Source organism: Nicotiana tabacum, chromosome 19, assembly GCF_000715075.1.
Source record: "Nicotiana tabacum cultivar K326 chromosome 19, ASM71507v2, whole genome shotgun sequence".
Taxonomy (NCBI): domain Eukaryota; kingdom Viridiplantae; phylum Streptophyta; class Magnoliopsida; order Solanales; family Solanaceae; genus Nicotiana; species Nicotiana tabacum.
The window spans coordinates 108,633,533-108,653,246 of record NC_134098.1 but is presented as its reverse complement, the minus strand read 5'-3'; positions in this window follow the sequence as shown (position 1 = coordinate 108,653,246).

Genomic DNA, 19,714 nt, shown 5'->3' with positions numbered 1-19,714 from the left:
TCGGGAAATGGTTGGACTATAGCTATTATTTGTTCACATATATTATCAAAACGATCGTCGAATGGATCCGTATTCTGCTCAAAACTCGGTAGCATAGGGAAATCCGTTTGGGTGAAAAAGGCGGGTAAATCTAATTCAATCGGTTAATCCATCTCAGGAGTAAGATGCTCTGTTGTAGCGACTTATGTACCTGTACCGGCTTGAGCAGCAGAAATATTGATACTGGAAGATTGGGGATCGGCTGAAACACTCGAAGATGCACATTTGGGGATTCGACGATAAAGATCGAACAATGATCTCACTTTCCTCCTCATATTCGGTTTGACTTATGTTCATTCGCTCTGCGAGCGGAGCGGTATACCAAAAAAAGAAGCGACTACCTTACTTAAGCAATTCTTCTTATTCTTATTCTTTCTCAGTTGAAGTTCCCCTTCTCTAGATTTACTCGATGAGCACACTCTTGCTCGGGTAGGTGGTGCCGGTTTCCGATAAGTTGCTAAATTCCACAATGTAGCGGCCATCGCCTACCCTAATGCTCCTGCTCCTGACCTTACTGTTGGCTTTGAGCTTTCTTGCTTGCTATGCGCCAGCTAGCAGAATGCTTTACCGAATACGCCAACCAACCTCTGGTGTCGGGCCTACGTGTGCCAACACCAACTAGGAAACTACTACCGGGAGGAAGAAGCGCACCCGAACCCCCCTTCTTACGACCCTTTCAGAAGGTGAGGCAGAAGGATTGAGATTCTCGTAAGTAATGTTCAAAAGCATTGTTCCTTGATCAAGTAATTAAGAGATCTCCTTATTAAACCCTTATTCAATATTTTATTTTGCATACAAACCAGAGGTGCGAAGTGAAGGTGTGGTCCAGCTGCATGAAAGAACAATCACATAGACAAATTCAAAGAGATTCCCGCTCCGGGCAAGGGTTCCCCATGGGGCTATTACACGTATTGCCCCCGGGGGTAGCTACAAGCATAAACCGGTTTATAAAATTACGTAGAGTGATTGCAGAAACTATTTGCAAGCTTGCGCACACATGGGAAAGTTGAAGCTTTCTGAGAATGGAGAACCCCAGACAGGCGTGGAGGCCTAAAAATACGATAGTCCGAAAAAAGGGCCTTCTGTCTACACACTTTCGAGAATAGAATAGACGAGACGACTGTGATTGACAAAGTAGGGGGAAGTGAGTCTTGTCTCCTTTCACTTTTGCGTACTCGGAGGAGTGGTAACTAGAGAGTACATGCCAGACGAAATGACGGTGGCTCCATACGGGGGATTGTCAGGTTCTTATGGGTGCGTTAACTAGTAATTGGTCAGAATTGGAAGTAACTGTAAGCGAGGGAGGGAAAGGAAAAGAATTTTTTTTTATGCGTTCGTGCTCCACATCCGTGAAGCACTTCACTCGCTCAAGAAGACACATAAAATTACTAGCTTTTCGGTGTTGAAGGAAAGAGGCTTTAAATCTTCATCGACGCCAACACACTGGTAGGGGGATTAGCATGGAAAGCAAGGTTCCTCACCCTTCTTCGTGGGCTTTAGGTAACAAAACCAAACCAAGCTCGCACACAAGCCTGCTACCAAGTAGGAGCAAAAAAAGGAATATGTTAAATTGGGCCAGGAAACCATCATAAGCCAGCCAACAAGCAAAACGAGTTCTCATTCACGAATAACTAAGCTTTGATAAGGGAGAGGTGGACCCTTCTCATACCCGCCCTTACAGGAGCCTAACGGAGAAAAGTATAATACCAATAGGGGAAGACTACGGTAAAAGGATGTTCGTCTGTTGATGGCTAGCTTGTACACGCAAATATTTGACCTAGGTTTGTTGATGGATCTAGTCTCGTTGAACAGATCCGGATTCAAGGTTTGAACACAAAAGCCCACTAGCCGAGCTGAACTGGTTAGTGATGGAAGAAATTCCCACGAACTGAGAGCAAAAGGATGTACTTGCCCCCTTCCCTAGCCATTACCGCTCATCCACCGTTTTTTATGTTGAAATCATGTCTTTGTCTCTCCAGGTTGTCTTTTGCGTGCTATTCCTTACGCCCAGAGAAAGAACCTCCACTTCGATTAATTTCAAGTTTCGAGTTCTTTTTTCGAATTCTCGTATATGAAGTTCGAACGAGAGCTTTGATGCAATTCAATTTGACAAGCAGTAGTGATAGCATAATAAATGCCCAGAGGACAGAACAAAATCTTGAATTCCCGGGTTTCCTTTGCCAATAGACCATTCAATGGTGCTCTATCCGAAACAAGATTCAGTCGCTACAAGCCAAGCCCACGGCGGAGCACTCCTAAGGCTAGGTGAGCTTGGTTTAGTGACTGGGACAGACATTTATTCTATACTTGTCTCCTTCTATTACTATTATATAACCTCCTCAAACCAAGGAACGAAAGGAGGAAGAGAAGCACAGATAATTAGGGAAGTGGAGTAATTGTGAAGGCTAGCATAGAAGTTACTAACTTTTTTAATGGAAGCCGAGACCCCTCCGTGACGTGGTCTTAGACTGGTTAATCGCGGGTACGTTTCATTACCACGAAGTTGAAGAAAACAAAAAGGCAGGTTTATGGTGAGCACATGTATGACAGAAGAGGGAGCTGGAGGAGAAGCGCTATGAAGAACAAGAAGTTCTGAAGTTTAAGGATTAATTTCTACCAGCTGATGTCGAAGCGGAATTCATAAATAAGTTTAAGAATCTGAAACAAGGTTTTTAAAAATTTCTATGAGAAAGTACATGCAGGATTTTAACCAATTGCCTCTACGATGTAGAGTGAAGGAGGAAGACAAAAGGCACTATTCGAGCTAACTTTTTGAATTGCATGTCTTTTCAGGACAGCATAGAAGGAGCATACCGTATTGCTTTGAGGGTCAAAGGACCTACTGCTTGAGCCAAAAACAAGAAAGTCAATGAAATATGCGAAGGTAAGAGGCAAAATATGCCGTGGAGAAGAGCTTGCTTATGAGAAAAAAGGGAGGACGAAGTCGTAGGAGATTCGGTAGAGGAGATAGAGCTAGTAATGATGACCAGCAGAAGCCTCAACAGAGGAAGAATTCAGCACGAGATAACAAGGGACGTTAAGGAGGACGTGGTAGAGGTGATAACCATCACGTGTGCCAAGGAGATGGAGATTGACATTGAATTCCCTCTTCTAGTTTTAATATGAATTGACTCCGCTTTGGTCACTAACTCCGTATGTCCCTAAGAACTTCACTATGGCCGAAGGTTAGCAAGCATGTTCCCGGTTCAGCAGCAAGATCAGTTCCATCTCCTCTTTCCTTTGTCTTTGTCTACTATTCATCCTTGACCTTCTATTCGAACTCGTTAACACTGGAACACCCACCATGAAGGTCACTGAAAGTAACCTTCTCGAGCTTTGCCCTTTGTATTGTTCCGCCTGGAAAGACGTTCGCTAGCCTTTTTCTTTCCCTGCACCTAAAGGTTGCCTTAGTTTCCTTTTTGAAAAAAAGACCTAAGCTTGAATTCAAGGCTTCTATGCCACTCGATCTTTCTTGATGAAGAGGATGGCATACTTAGGCCTCAGGATGAGATTCTGAAAGAATAACCGCAACATCAGAAAAAATTCTTCCTTGATTCCTTTGACTTGAGACTGCTACTTAAATTTCCTTTACTACTCTTTCTCTCTCCTCTGTTGCTTCTTGAGCCAACAAAGTTTTTGCTTGTCTTTCCTTGCTACGTTCAATCAACCATAAAAGAAGGATTGAGCAGTGGCTTGGGAAATAAGACAACACTTGATGGGAATTGAGGAGCAGTATGGAATGATAAAGAGTGAAATTCATTCACCCTCTTCGCTTTCTTTTCTTGAGAAAAATGCTCTGGTCTGGCATAAATGCCACTAGGTCATCTATGATTTGCATCTGCAAGAATGAATGACATAAGATTGGAAAACTAAAAAGAAAGCTAGGGCATCTAGTGGATGAAGTCTACCTTTGTAATATCAGGCTGAAAAAGGGGGGATAGCACTAGAGAGTCGAGAACTTTCACTACAACTGAAAAGGCTCACACCTTACATCAAACTAACCTATCAATAGAAAGATTTGAGGTTGATTTCTTTGCAATAGGGTATGCAGTTGAAATAGATATTCACTTGAAAAAAGAGCATTACTACAAGAAAGTTGTAAGACAGAAATAAGTCGATTGCTACCATTCTAGAAATCAGGGATTAGAAGTCTTTCGTCCGGGAGATATCGCTCCTCAACGCATACATATAGAGATCCTCTGATTTGATTTGTACTAGAGACAGTAAGAACTAGAGGAAAACTCCATAGCTGATAGAAGCAAGGACAAGGTCTGGATTGACGAGAAAGTGAAAAGTTATCTGCACTATTGCTTCTCCCATTCAATTCCTTATTGTTGCTTTTAGTGCTTAGATAAGTTTGTTTATATTGTAGTACGGGGGGATAGAAAGTGCTTTTTTCCACAGTAGGGTAGTGAGAGAATTTTTCTCTTTACTAGAGCCATGACTGCATGAGGAGCAAAAAACTTAAGTCGACCAAAGTGGAAATAATCAAACTGCTTCCATACCATTTATCAGGTTACCCCTTAGTGCGGGTATGGGGCACTTCGACATCAGTGGTTCATTTAGCAAGCAGTCTTATTGCTTGAAAGCACACACAGCACATAGTAGGAGAGTTCGACTGTGAAAGTAGTGTACTCATGCCCCTGAGATAAGGTATGGTTTTAGTGCCTTATCTAACTATAAGAGCAGGAGCAGCAAGCATTTACTTTCTTTAAGATGCTAACTTCCACAACAACTAAGAATTATTTCAGATTTTCCGTTAGTGCGCTCCGGAAATAAGGAGAAAAGGCAAAAAAGCTCAAGTGATTTTCCCTTGACTACTGTCAGGCCAGGGAATATATCTGCATAACCTAGGGAATACAACTCCATAAGAGCAAGAAAGTACGTGGATAAAAAGAATCACACGATTCCCTATCGTGATAGAGGCAACAATAGGATAGGAGTGCACAGGTTCGTAACTGGACTCTTCTCTGACTAGAAGAACTACGCCTAAGACTCTCAAGCGAAGGGAGGTGGTCCCTTGCATTGCCTATATGGCTATATAGCATCAGCGTTGTTTGCAAGTAACGTGAGTGCAGGCGCCGCGTAGCGTCATGGTAGTGTTAGCTATGCTCGACTAACAGGATGAGTCATGTGATTGACCTGACATTTTATTAAGATGAACTTGGAGCTGCTGAACCGAAAACATATTTTTCTGCTTGTTTTGGAAGCTTGAAACGATAGACAAGTGGTGACGATGAGATAACCTTGCTACTGAGCTTCTTGTCTTCCATCTTTCTTTATTGTGGGGTCCGCATAACAAGAACAAGAGCGCTTCCTCTTTATTTTTCTTTGCCACCGTAAGACGGGAAATCAATGCTTTTGCGCGAAGTCCTTGTCACTGTGGAAAACTGGTACGTTCCTATAGTTGATAAAGGCTGCTTGAACTTTCAAATATGGTCAGGTCTTGGAATCAGGCTAGGAACAGCTATTGAATCTGCTGATGGCAGTGTGATAATGCCTGTCGAAAGGGAAAGAAGGGTAAGACTTTGGTCATGCAATTGTTGCATTTTCTTATTTCGCAGATCATCCAATCCTTCTTCTTGAGCCTTTTAGAGAGCTTTCGGATAGTTCGATACCGGCTATCGGTAAAGGAAGCATATGCCTCTAACTCAGATCATTCCCTATATGGTAATGGTAGGTACGCCGTGAAGTACGCTAATACCTCGGTTGTCTATAAATCATCACAATAAAGTGTGATAACCTTAAATTCTCTATGTACTTTGTTTCAAATAAGCACCTTAAATCTAGCTAATCTAGCTAGCAAGCCATAAAAGTAAGGGGAAATTAGTAAAGGTGCCCTGCGCGAAACTAACTCTTCTAAAACTTGAAATGGGGAAGGAGAAGGAAAGAAAGGTCTAGCTATTCAATTGATTTACTTTTTATTACCCCGTCGGCTCTCTTATGCATGTATTGGTATTTAGATTTGATTCCCTGTATGCTCTAGTACAGAGAAAGGTAGACTTCTTTTCTCTATACTAGTAAGAGAGATTGAACTTGCAAGTGCTAACCTAACAGAAAAATACCTCCTATAGGGAAATGGCTCTGATGCGTGTAATAGAGAATATGCATGCTTGGCTTACATAAATTTGCGTTGGGGATGAGATTGCCTACCTGTCTAGTTAGCTTGAATGAAAGCGTAAGGCAAGCCCAAGGGCTAGTAGTAAGGCATTGGGGATCGTAGACCACTAAGGAGAGAGGCCAGTCTTCCTAATCAGCATAGGACTTAGCTGGGAAGAGACTTTCTTCTTCTCCCCCTGTCGATCTGGGAGCAGCCTTGTCTTTTCCTTTGTACTATTTGTAGTTGATAAAGAAAAAGCTCTGGAAGCGGATAGGCCGATGGTAGGGAAGGATATCACACATCATTTCTCTAAGAATAAGTGAGTTTCACGACGAGTCCAGCTCGTAGTGACCCTAAGACTATGTTATGGCAAACTGGGAATGCCTTACAAGTCTATAGTCTTATAAAAGTAGTAATGCCGCATTCCCTCTTCAGTTATCATGAAATTTCTCAGGGCTCTTCTCTATGAAGAATGCCTCCTCATTCTTCATCCATTCCCATTTGATGGAGAAAGAACTTCTTTCGGGTGTTCGGTCAGGCTTGATTAGGCCGAGTAAGCAACTAAAGAAATTTCGTATATAGGTTTTCAGTATTAGAAAGGTCTAGGTGATTGCATTATATTTTGGCATGTAGTTAGCTCTGCTTAAGGTAGTGAAGTGAGCCATTAGCTCAGATTCCGCATCTAAATCATTAGCTCAGCTATGGAATCAAGCACCCAATCCAATAAGAGCATCAAATACGAATCACGTCCGAGATGGGAGAAGTAGCATAGTAGTAAAGAAAGCGCCTAAACCAATTCCTTCGCAAATGGCGCCATAGCCAACGCTCTATCTAAAAACCATTCTTTCTTTCAAGCTGGTAGGGGGAACCTTCCGCATGAAAGCGAAAGGAAGCGGCCGATCAAAAAATGCAAAGAGAATGGGAATGGTTAGTGATGACAACATAGGACACAGAAAGTTCTTTCTCTCTATTTTGAATTCCAGGGATTGCCTCAGGGAAGAGGCCAGTCCCTGAAAGAGCCATCTCGATTGATATCATTCAAATGTGAATATAGGCCTGATTGAAGCATAAAAGTGAAATAATAATAATAAGAGGCTTTTGTGCGTTGACGGTCATCTTACTTGTCTCCTACGCTACGCTCTCAACTGGATCAGTTGCTTTGTCCTGATCTATTGAACAAGCGCCCTGTGGAACATGTTTTATGGAATTTTACTCTTTATGTAATATTTCTTTTCTTACTGATTGAATTCAAGTAGAAAGAGGAATATTCGATCAAAACCCTTAGTCCGATAGGGGGATAGTATATATTCAATCTGGATAAGACACGGAGATGAAAGACGAATCAAGCAAAAAAGGCAGAAAGGGGACCACTTTCTCAAGTGATAGTTCTTTTTTGGGGTTAGTGTGACTGTCCTCATTCTAGTCGGTAGGCGTGCGAGTAGGAGAGTAGCCGGCGAAATTATATGAATTGAATGGGACTTAGCTTCGAAAATCGTATCCTCCCTCCAGCTATGGCGAGGACACGACAGACAAGTGGTTACTATGAGACAACCTTACTACTGAGCTTCTTGTCTTCCATCTTTCATTATTGTAGGGTCCGCACAACAAGAACAAGAGTGCTTCCTCTTTATTTTTCTTTGCCACCATGAGACGGAAAATTAATGCTTTTGCGTGAAGTCCTTGTCACTGTGGAAAACTGGTACTTTCCTATAGTTGATCAAGGCTGCTTGAACTTTCAAACATGGTCAGGTCTTGGAATCGGGCTTGGAACAGCTATTGAATCTGGTGATGGCAGTGTGATAATGCCTGTCGAAAGGGAAAGAAGGGTAAGACTTTGGTCATGCAATTATTGAAGTTTCTTATTCCGCAGATCATCCAATCCTTCTTCTTGAGCCTTTTAGAGAGCTTTCGGATAGTTCGGTATCGGCTATCGGTAAAGGAAGCATATGCCTCTAACTTAGATCATTCCCTATATGGTAATGGTAGGTACGCCGATACCCCTTTTTTGGTTCAACCAAGGTAGGCTCGTGCCCGTGTGAAAAGGAAGGTTCTAGCTGTAAAGTAAAGAAAATCCTCATTTATTGTTTCCTTAGGGTACACCCCTTATCGCCTTTCATTCGGAAAAGGAATTATCTGCATTGGCTTTAGTTAGCCGTGAAGTACGCTGATACCTCGGTTGTCTATAAATCATCAGAATAAAGTGTGATAACCTTAAATTCTATCTGTACTTTGTTTCAAATAAGCACCTTAAATCTAATTAATCCAGCTAGTAAGCCATAAAAGTAAGGGGAAAATTAGTAAAGGTGCCCTACGGGAAACTAACTCTTCTAAAACCTGAAATGGGGAAGGAGAAAGAATGAAAGGTCTACCTATTCAATTGATTTACTTTTTATTACCCCATATGCTCTCTTGTGCATATATTGGTATTTAGATTTGATTCCCCGTATGTTCTAGTATAGAGACAGGTAGACTTCTTTTCTCTATACTAGTAAGAAAGATTGAACTTGCAAGCGCTAACCTAACAAAAAAAACCTCCTATAGGGAAATGGATCCGATGCGTGTAATAGAGAATATGCATGCGAGGCTTACATGAATCTGCGTTGGGGATGAGATTGCCTACCTCGCTTGAATGAAAGCATAAGGCAAGCCCAAGGGCTAGTAGTAAGGCATTGGGGATCATAGACCACTAAGGAGAGAGGCCAGTCTTCCTAATCAGCATAGGACATAGCTGGGAAGAGACTTTCTTCTTCTCCCCCTGTCGATCTGGGAGCAGACTTGTCTTTTCCTTTGTACTATTTGTAGTTGATAAAGAATAAGCTCTGTAAGCGGATAGGCCGATGGTAGGCAAGGATATCACACATCATTTCTCTAAGAATAAGTGGGTTTCACGACGAGTCCAACTCGTAGTGACCCTAAGACTGTGTTATGGCGAACTGGGACTGCCTTCCAAGTCTATAGTGTTATAAAAGTAGTAATGCCGCATTCCCTCTTTAGTTATCGTGAAATTTCTCAAGGCTCTTCTCTATGAAGAATGCCTCCTCATTCTTCATCCATTCCTGTTTGATGGAGAAAGAACTTCTTTAGGGTGTTCGGTCAGGCTTGATTAGGCCGAGTAAGCAACTAAAGAAATTTCGTATACAGGTTTTCAGTATTAGAAAGGTCTAGGTGATTGCATTATATTTTGGCATGTAGTTAGCTCTGTTTAAGGTAGTGAAGTGAGCCATTAGCTCAGATTCCGCATCTAAATCATTAGCTCTGCTAAGGAATCAAGCACCCAATCCGATAAGAGCATCAAATATGAATCACGTCCGAGATGGGAGAAATAGCATAGTAGTAAAGAAAGCGCATAAACCAATTCCTTCGCAAATGGCACCATAGCCAACGCTCTATCTAAAAACTATTCTTTCATTCAAGCTGGTAGGGGGAACCTTCCGCATGAAAGCGAAAGGAAGCGACCGAACAAAAAATGCAAAGAGAATGGGAATGGTCAGTGATGACAACATAGGACACAAAAAGTTCTTTCTCTCCCTTTTGAATTCCAGGGATTGCCTCAGGGAAGAGGCCAGTCCTTGAAAATGCCATCTCGATTGGTATCATTCAAATGCGAATATAGGCCTGATTGAAGCATAAAAGTGAAATAATAATAATCAGAGGCTTTTGTGTGTTGCGGTCATCTTACCTGTCTCCTACGCTACGCTCTCAACTGGATCAGTTGCTTTGTCCTGATTTATTGAACAAGCTCCCTGTGGAACATGTTTTATGGAATTTTACTCTTTATGTAATATTTCTTTTCTTACTGATTGAATTCCGGTAGAGAGAGGAATATTCGATCAAAACCCTTAGTCCGATAAGGGGATAATATATATTAAATCTGGATAAGAGACGGAGATGAAAGACGAATCAAGCAAAAAAGGCAGAAAGGGGGACCACTTTCTCAAGTGATAGTTCTTTTTTGGGGTTAGTGTGACTGTCCTCATTCTAGTCGGTAGGCGTGCGAGTAGGAGAGTAGTTGGCGAAATTATATGAATTGAATGGGACTTAGCTTCGAAAATCGTATCCTCCCTCCAGCTACGGTGAGAATACGACAGACAAGTGGTGACTACGAGACAACCTTGCTACTGAGCTTCTTGTCTTCCATCTTTCGTTATTGTGGGGTCCGCACAACAAGAACAAGCGCGCTTCCTCTTTATTTTTCATTGCCACCATGAGACGGGAAATTAATGCTTTTGCGCGAAGTCCTTGTCACTGTGGAAAACTGGTACTTTCTTATAGTTGATCAAGGCTGCTTGAACTTTCAAACATGGTCAGGTCTTGGAATCGGGCTAGGAACAGCTATTGAATCTGGTGATGGCAGTGTGATAATGCTTGTCGAAAGGGAAAGAAGGGTAAGACTTTGGTCATGCAATTGTTGCAGTTTCTTATTCTGCAGATCATCCAATCCTTCTTCTTGAGCCTTTTAGAGAGCTTTCGGATAGTTCAGTACCGGCTATCAGTAAAGGAAGCATATGCCTCTAACTTAGATCATTCCCTATATGGTAATGGTAGGTACGCCGATACCCCTTATATGGTTCAACCAAGGTAAGCTCGTGCCCGTGTTCACTCGTGAAAGGAAGGTTCTAGTTGTAAAGTAAAGAAAATCCTCCTTTCTTGCTTCCTTAGGGTACACCCCTTATCGCCTTTCATTCGGAAAAGGAATTATCTGCATTGGCTTTAGTTAGCCGTGAAGTACACTAATACCTCGGTTGTCTATAAATCATCACAATAAATCGTGATAACCTTAAATTCTATCCGTACTTTGTTTCAAATAAGCACCTTAAATCTAGCTAATCCAGCTAGCAAGCCATAAAAGTAAGGGGAAAATTAGTAAAGGTGCCCTGCGCGAAACTAACTCTTCTAAAACCTGAAATAGGGAAAGAGAAAGAATGAAAGGTCTAGCTATTCAATTGATTTACTTTTTATTACCCCATCTGCTCTCTTGTGCATATATTGGTATTTAGATTTGATTCCCCATATGCTTTAGTATAGAGACAGGTAGACTTCTTTTCTCTATTCTAGTAAGAGAGATTGAACTTGCAAGTGCTAACCTAACAGAAAAAAACCTCCTCTAGGGAAATGGCTCTGATGCGTGTAATAGAGAATATGCATGCTTGGCTTACATGAATCTGCGTTGGGGATGAGATTGCCTACCTGTCTAGTTAGCTTGAATGAAAGCGTAAGGCAACCCCAAGGGCTAGTAGTAAGGCATTGGGGATCGTAGACCACTAAGGAGAGAGGCCAGTCTTCCGAATCAGCATAGGACTTAGCTAGGAAGAGACTTTCTTCTTCTTCCCTTGTCGATCTGGGAGCAGACTTGTCTTTTCCTTTGTACTATTTGTAGTTGATAAAGAATAAGCTCTGGAAGCGGATAAGCAGATGGTAGGGAAGGATATCACACATCATTTCTCTAAGAATAAGTGAGTTTCACGACGAGTCCAGCTCGTAGTGACCCTAAGACTATGTTATGGCAAACTGGGAATGCCTTACAAGTCTATAGTCTTATAAAAGTAGTAATGCCGCATTCCCTCTTCAGTTATCATGAAATTTCTCAGGGCTCTTCTCTATGAAGAATGCCTCCTCATTCTTCATCCATTCCCATTTGATGGAGAAAGAACTTCTTTCGGGTGTTCGGTCAGGCTTGATTAGGCCGAGTAAGCAACTAAAGAAATTTCGTATATAGGTTTTCAGTATTAGAAAGGTCTAGGTGATTGCATTATATTTTGGCATGTAGTTAGCTCTGCTTAAGGTAGTGAAGTGAGCCATTAGCTCAGATTCCGCATCTAAATCATTAGCTCAGCTATGGAATCAAGCACCCAATCCAATAAGAGCATCAAATACGAATCACGTCCGAGATGGGAGAAGTAGCATAGTAGTAAAGAAAGCGCCTAAACCAATTCCTTCGCAAATGGCGCCATAGCCAACGCTCTATCTAAAAACCATTCTTTCTTTCAAGCTGGTAGGGGGAACCTTCCTCATGAAAGCGAAAGGAAGCGACCGATCAAAAAATGCAAAGAGAATGGGAATGGTTAGTGATGACAACATAGGACACAGAAAGTTCTTTCTCTCCCTTTTGAATTCCAGGGATTGCCTCAGGGAAGAGGCCAGTCCTTGAAAATGCCATCTCGATTGGTATCATTCAAATGCGAATATAGGCCTGATTGAAGCATAAAAGTGAAATAATAATAATCGGAGGCTTTTGTGCGTTGACGGTCATCTTACCTGTCTCCTACGCTACGCTCTCAACTGGATCAGTTGCTTTGTCCTGATTTATTGAACAAGTGCCCTGTGGAACATGTTTTATGGAATTTTACTCTTTATGTAATATTTCTTTTCTTACTGATTGATTTCAGGTAGAGAGAGGAATATTCGATCAAAACCCTTAGTCCGATAAGGGGATAGTATATATTCAATCTGGATAAGACACGGAGATGAAAGACGAATCAAGCAAAAAAAGCAGAAAGGGGGACCACTTTCTCACGTGACAGTTCTTTTTTGGGGTTTGTGTGATTGTCCTCATTCTAGTTGGTAGGCGTGCCAGTAGGAGAGTAGTCGGTGAAATTATATGAATTGAATGGGACTTAGCTTCGAAAATCGTATCCTCCCTCCAGCTATGGTGAGGATACGACAGACAAGTGGTGACTATGAGACAACCTTACTAATGAGCTTCTTGTCTTCCATCTTTCTTTTTTGTGGGGTTCGCACAACAAGAACAAGAGCGCTTCCTCTTTATTTTTCTTTGCCACCATGAGACGGGAAATTAATGCTTTTGCGCGAAGTCCTTGTCACTGTGGAAAACTGGTACTTTCCTATAGTTGATCAAGGGTGCTTGAACTTTCAAACATGGTCAGGTCTTGGAATCGGGCTAGGAACATCTATTGAATCTGGTGATGGCAGTGTGATAATGCCTGTCGAAAGGGAAAGAAGGGTAAGACTTTGGTCATGCAACTGTTGCAGTTTCTTATTCTGCAGATCATCCAATCCTTCTTCTTGAGCCTTTTAGAGAGATTTCAGATAGTTTGGTACCGGCTATCGGTAAAGGAAGCATATGCCTCTAACTTAGATCATTCCCTATATGGTAATGGTAGGTACGCCGATACCTCTTATTTGGTTCAACCAAGGTAGGCTCGTGCCCGTGTTCACTCGTGAAAGGAAGGTTCTAGCTGTAAAGTAAAGAAAATCCTCCTTTCTTACTTCCTTAGGGTACACCCCTTATCGCCTTTCATTCGGAAAAGGAATTATTTGCATTGGCTTTAGTTAGCTGTGAAGTACGCTTATACCTCGGTTGTCTATAAATCGTCACAATAAAGTGTGATAACCTTAAATTCTCTCTGTACTTTGTTTCAAATAAGCACCTTAAATCTAGCTAATCCAGCCAGCAAGCCATAAAAGTAAGGGGAAAATTAATAAAGGTGCCTTGCGCGAAACTAACTCTTCTAAAATCTGAAATAGGGAAGGAGAAAGAAAGAAAGGTCTAGCTATTCGATAGATTTACTTTTTATTACCCCATCTGCTCTCTTGTGCATATATTGGTATTTAGATTTGATTCCCCGTATGCTCTAGTATAGAGAAAGGTAGACTTCTTTTATCTATACTAGTAAGAGAGATTGAACTTGCAAGCGCTAACCTAACAGGAAAAAACCTCCTCTAGGGAAATGGCTCTGATGCGTGTAATAGAGAATATGCATGCTTGGCTTACATGAATCTGCGTTCGGGATGAAATTGCCTACCTGTCTAGTTAGCTTGAATGAAAGCGTAAGGCAAGCCCAAGGGCTTGTAGTAAGGCATTGGGGATCCTAGACCACTAAGGAGAGAGGCCAGTCTTCCTAATTAGCATAGGACTTAGCTGGGAAAAGACTTTCTTCTTCTCCCCCTGTCGATCTGGGAGCAGTCTTGTCTTTTCCTTTGTACTATTTGTAGTTGATAAAGAATAAGCTCTGGAAGCGGATAGGCCGATGGTAGGGAAGGATATCACACATCATTTCTCTAAGAATAAGTGAGTTTCACGACGAGTCCAGCTCGTAGTGACCCTAAGACTGTGTTATGGCGAACTGGGAATGCCTTCCAAGTCTATAGTCTTATAAAAGTAGTAATGCCGCATTCCCTCTTCAGTTATCGTGAAATTTCTCAGGGCTCTTCTCTATGAAGAATGCCTCCTCGTTCTTCGTCCATTCCCGTTCGATGGAGAAAGAACTTCTTTCGGGTGTTCGGTCAGGCTTGCTTAGGCCGAGTAAGCAACTGAAGAAATTTCGTATACAGGTTTTCAGTATTAGAAAGGTCTAGGTGATTGCATTATATTTTGGCATGTAGTTAGCTCAGCTTAAGGTAGTAAAGTGAGCCCTTAACTCAGATTCTGCATCTAAATCATTAGCTCAGCTAAGGAATCAAGCACCCAATCCGATAAGAGCATCAAATACGAATCACGTCCGAGACGGGAGAAATAGCATAGTAGTAAAGAAAGCGCATAAACCAATTCCTTCGCAAATGGCGCCATAGACAACGCTCTATCTAAAAACCATTCTTTCTTTCAAGCTGGTAGGGGGAGCCTTTCGCATGAAAGCGAAAGGAAGCGACCGATCAAAAAATGCAAAGAGAATGGGAATGGTTAGTGATGACAACATAGGACACAAAAAGTTCTTTCTCTCTCTTTTTAATTCCAGGGATTGCCTCAGGGAAGAGTCCAGTCCCTGAAAAAGCCATCTCGATTGATATTATTCAAATGCGAATATAGGCCTGATTGAAGCATAAAAGTGAAATAATAATAATCAGAGGCTTTTGTGCGTTGACGGTCATCTTACCCGTCTCCTACGCTACGCTCTCAACTGGATCAGTTGCTTTGTCCTGATTTATTGAACAAGCACCCTGTGGAACATGTTTTATGGAATTTTACTCTTTATGTAATATTTCTTTTCTTACTGATTGAATTCCGGTAGAGAGAGGAATATTCGATCTAAACCCTTAGTCCGATAGGGGGATAGTATATATTCAATCTGGATAAGACACGGAGATGAAAGACGAATCAAGCAAAAAAGGCAGAAAGGGGGACCACTTTCTCAAGTGATAGTTCTTTTTTGGGGTTAGTGTGACTGTCCTCATTCTGGTCGGTAGGCGTGCGAGTAGGAGAGTAGTCGACGAAATTATATGAATTGAATGGGACTTAGCTTCGAAAATCGCATCCTCTCTCCCTGAAATTATATGAATTGAAGGTGGAGTGGGCAAGGCAGAGAAGACAGGAAAACACAAGCTCAAACTTCAGCATTTCCATTACATGCGGAAGTAAAGGAAGCATTTCCAGTTAATAAGAACTAGAATTTCCATTAGGTCGGGATCTAATAAGGATTGGAAAGGTTTAAATAACAGTGTGCCTAGCGTCTTTCGCTCTCTCTTATTAGAAGAACGAAGGGGCGCGACCCCACTCAGCTCGAAGAAGTAGCTCTATCATCTAATCCATACTTTTCATTTTCTTCTCCTCGCTACTGTAAAAATGTTGAATTTCTTTTTTTACACAGACGCAGATGATTTTCCCTAAGGCACCAATGGACCAACACCTTCGTATGTATATCACCCAAATTTCTTGATTGACGGCGTCGAGTATTTACACTTTAGATCTCATGACTCGACCTGTAGACGGTGATACCGCCACCTTTGGCGACGTGATCTTTTCTTATTCACTTATGCTAGTGGCGGAGAGGTCGGCACCTGTGTTCTGGCTCTGGGGGGGTGGGTCTTCCCTTTCTCAATTATGATGTACTCAGTTAGGTTGCCATCAAGGTCTTGGTTGGGAGTGACTGCCAAATTATAGTCTCATTCTTCCCTTCCCTTGATTCTCGATCCTTACAGCTTAATTAATCGCCCATGTGTCGGGACATGAACCGTGGTGGTTCTCTTCTACTGCTTCTTCTAAAAAGTCTCTGTAACTTCTGGAATTGAAAAGGGAAGCTTTTCCAAGCCCGAACAAGATCAAAAGACCTGATCACTTTATACAATAACAAAATAGTTATCTACTAGCCATGTTTTCTTTATGTGATAATGCCGTAGCGTAGGACTCTAGGAATTTTGGAAGCTGAACATGCTCAAAAGCATAGGACTCTTGGAAATGATCGAATCAAATAGATGCTCATCATAAGCTTTTGTTTTCCTCTTCTTCGTGTTCTATTGACCCGAAGCATCCAGAAGCACCACGCCAGTAGAAAGAGTGTTGTTACTAAGCTAAGCTGCTATTGGGGAACTTGGTATATGCAATTTTCTGCTTTCGCCTTTCTAGGCTTCCCAATAGCTCCCCTTTTTCTTTTCCAATTCCTTCTTTTCGTTCTACTTAGGTGGAGCAATCCGAACTTTCGACAGAATATAAAAGAGGACCACAAGCTTGTGTAAACACCTCAACGAACTCATGTGGACACTCCTCAGCCCGAGGACAATTTCTCAAATACACATGATGATGTTGTTGGCCCGTTTTTCTTTTCTTTGTTGATTCCTCTCAATGAAATTTTCCATGTTGCACTAAGTTACTTACAAATGTATGCATGCGGTCCGGGAACACTTTGGGGTGAACACCCATCCGAACAAGTAGGGTCAATAGTTCAGCATTTAGGCCGTAACATTTAGCAACAAATAAATATTTAACCCAACAAGTGCTCTCCGAATCAAGCTAGATAGTCTCCTATCACTAGGCTCACCAACCAACCTGGACTTTGTTTTTTATTATTCCTACTGGATATCAAAACAAACCATAAGGATTGTTTCCAGCCATGAGTTCCCCTATGACATAAGCGCTCTTGTGTGGGGTGGGCCATTCCATCAAATCTTTGAGAAGGGGCCCAATCTCGTATTTGAAGGTCGGCGTGGCGACAGGCTTCGTTTCTATGACTGCCTTCCCAGCCGTTGAGAGACTGAGTGAGAACGGTAAGGGGCGCACAAACAAAGAATGTCGTTGTCCGAGGATGCGATTCTCCAATGTCACGCCCCAAAACCGAGGAGCGCGACTGGCGCTCAACCGAGTGAACCCAGTCGAGCAAGCCTATTAGATTTCCTTCTACCCAAACCCATTCATGAATAAAGAGAATATATATGTTTTCATTAATCAACCAATAAAGTGATCATGTTGGAATACTAATTTCTTACCATCAGTTACTTTATTTTAAAGTCTCAATTCCAAACACATTTTTCATAATCTGAAAGGAAATAGTAATTCAACAACAACACATTTGACTTCCCCAACACCATTATAGAACCCACACTATGTCTACGGAGCCTCTATACATAAAGAATAGTGCAATGATAATGCTGGCAACAAGGCCCCGACTATACCTCAAACAGAATACACAAAGTACAAAAGATTCATGACCCCGGAATGAAATGGGACTCACCAAGTCAGCTGGGAAGAAGGTGTGTTGCTATCACTGATCAATATCTCCTGCTGTGGAACCACCTGCATCCATTTAAAAGATGCAGTGTCCCTGGCAAAAAGGGATGTTAGTACCGTCGAATAGTACTAGTATGAAAACTAAACACTAATTTAAAAATTCAAAAACACAAGATGAATATAATGAACCAGTGCAGCAATAGAATAATATAGATAACCGTTTAAACCATAGAAAGCTTATTAAAATATATAAATAACATTTATAGTATTTAAGATGAGATCCTCTGTAAACATCTTCACACAAAGCGGCCCCGTCGCCTCACCCGATGTATGCAGGTGGAAGTGTACGTACAACACCATAACTCTAGTCAAGCGGCCCTGCCGCCTCACCTCAATATATGCGGGTGGATGTATAACCACAGTACCAAGAACCTACACAAAGCGGCTATGCCGCCTCACCCCAATGTATGCGGGTGGAAATGCATCAACAATACCAATACCAACACAAAGCGGCTATGCCGCCTCACCCCAATGTATGCGGGTGGTGGTGCCACAACAATACCAAAACTATACACAAAGTGGTCATACCGCCTCACCCCAATGTAAGCGGGTGGAGGTGCAGTCCCACAATACCATAATCCCTACACAAAGCGGTCATGCCGCCTCACCCCAATATATATGCGGGTGGAGGTGTATTACAAACATAATCTCTATACCATAATCCCCACACAAAGCGGTCATGCTGTCTCATCCCATTGTATGCGGGTGGAGGTGTATCACAATCACAATCTCTACACAACTTGGCATAATAACTTTCACATAAATCACGACTAGAAATTATAATAGGTGGATACATAATCCATAGTTTGGGACACATCTTCAATTTATAATGCAATATGATAAGAGCATTTGAAACACGAATTGAACAAATATCTTCATCACAAAACTTATAGGAATACTCCATTTATAATCAACATCTCGGAACGTACAAGGATATTGGGAATTCCAATTCTTAAAGATGAGTTTAGACAACATACCTCACTTGAGTTTACTTACACACTGAATGTTCTGAAATTCTTAGCAACTTCAATCTATTTTAGAAATATACTAAATTGAACCAAAATTAGGAAGATAATCATAGTTCTAGCTCATTTGAGCATTTTATCAAATATAAGGTGTGCATAAGGTTTCAAGGCCCTTTTATGGAGAATTCCATCACCCCACAACCCAATCTTTACCATTTTTCCTTCAACAATCTTCCTACACCCTGTTATAGCACATGCATGTAAATAAACAACCCTCCTGCCCAGAAATTATCTTGCTAGTTGTCCATTTCTACATAAAATTTGAAAGTGAGGGTTAGGATGTAGAATCTTACCTCTAGGATGAAAACCTAGTGAGTTTCCCTTCTTAATCTTCCAAAACTTGGGCAAGAATTGAAGAACCATTATTGAAGAACACCTTCTCACTCTAGGGCACTCTCTCTCACTCTAAAATATTTGATTATAGCTCAAAAATGACCTAAAGAGTTTATTTAACGAAATAGGGTCGGGTTTTAAAAACCCAAAAATGGAGCTCCGGAACGGTTCTGCGATTGCATATGCTACCGCATAATGGTTATGCAGACCGCATATCGGTCACATAATTGCTAATAAAATGATAAAAAATCTATCTATGTATGCGGTCACTATGCGGTCCGCATAACTGTTTTATGGTCGCATAATGCTCCGCATAATAGTTATGCGATCGCATAGTCGACAGCATAGCTGCTTCCAGAGTGGCCCTCTCCTACTCACTTCTGCAGCCATTATGCGGCCCACAGAGTGATTATGCGATCGCATAATGGACCGCATAAACGCGCTTTTCTGCAAAAAAATTTCCTTTACTTTACGGTGCATTGTTCAACCCAAACACATAAGCCTAGTCCGGCACCATGAAACATTATTGTCTTTGCAAATTTTACCGGTCTTTACACTTAAGTACTTCAAAATATTTGGAGGTGTTTCAGCCAAGCTGGGGCAAAAAAAGGAGTATGACCCTACCAAAGTACCAAAGGCTTTCGAGGTTTATACCTCTCTATTACAGGACCTAAAAAAGGCTTTCAGTAGCGCCCTTATAATCTAATTTGAAGTGCCAGTAGTTGTAGTTGTGGCCACACCAACCCTTTCATTCTTATCGCT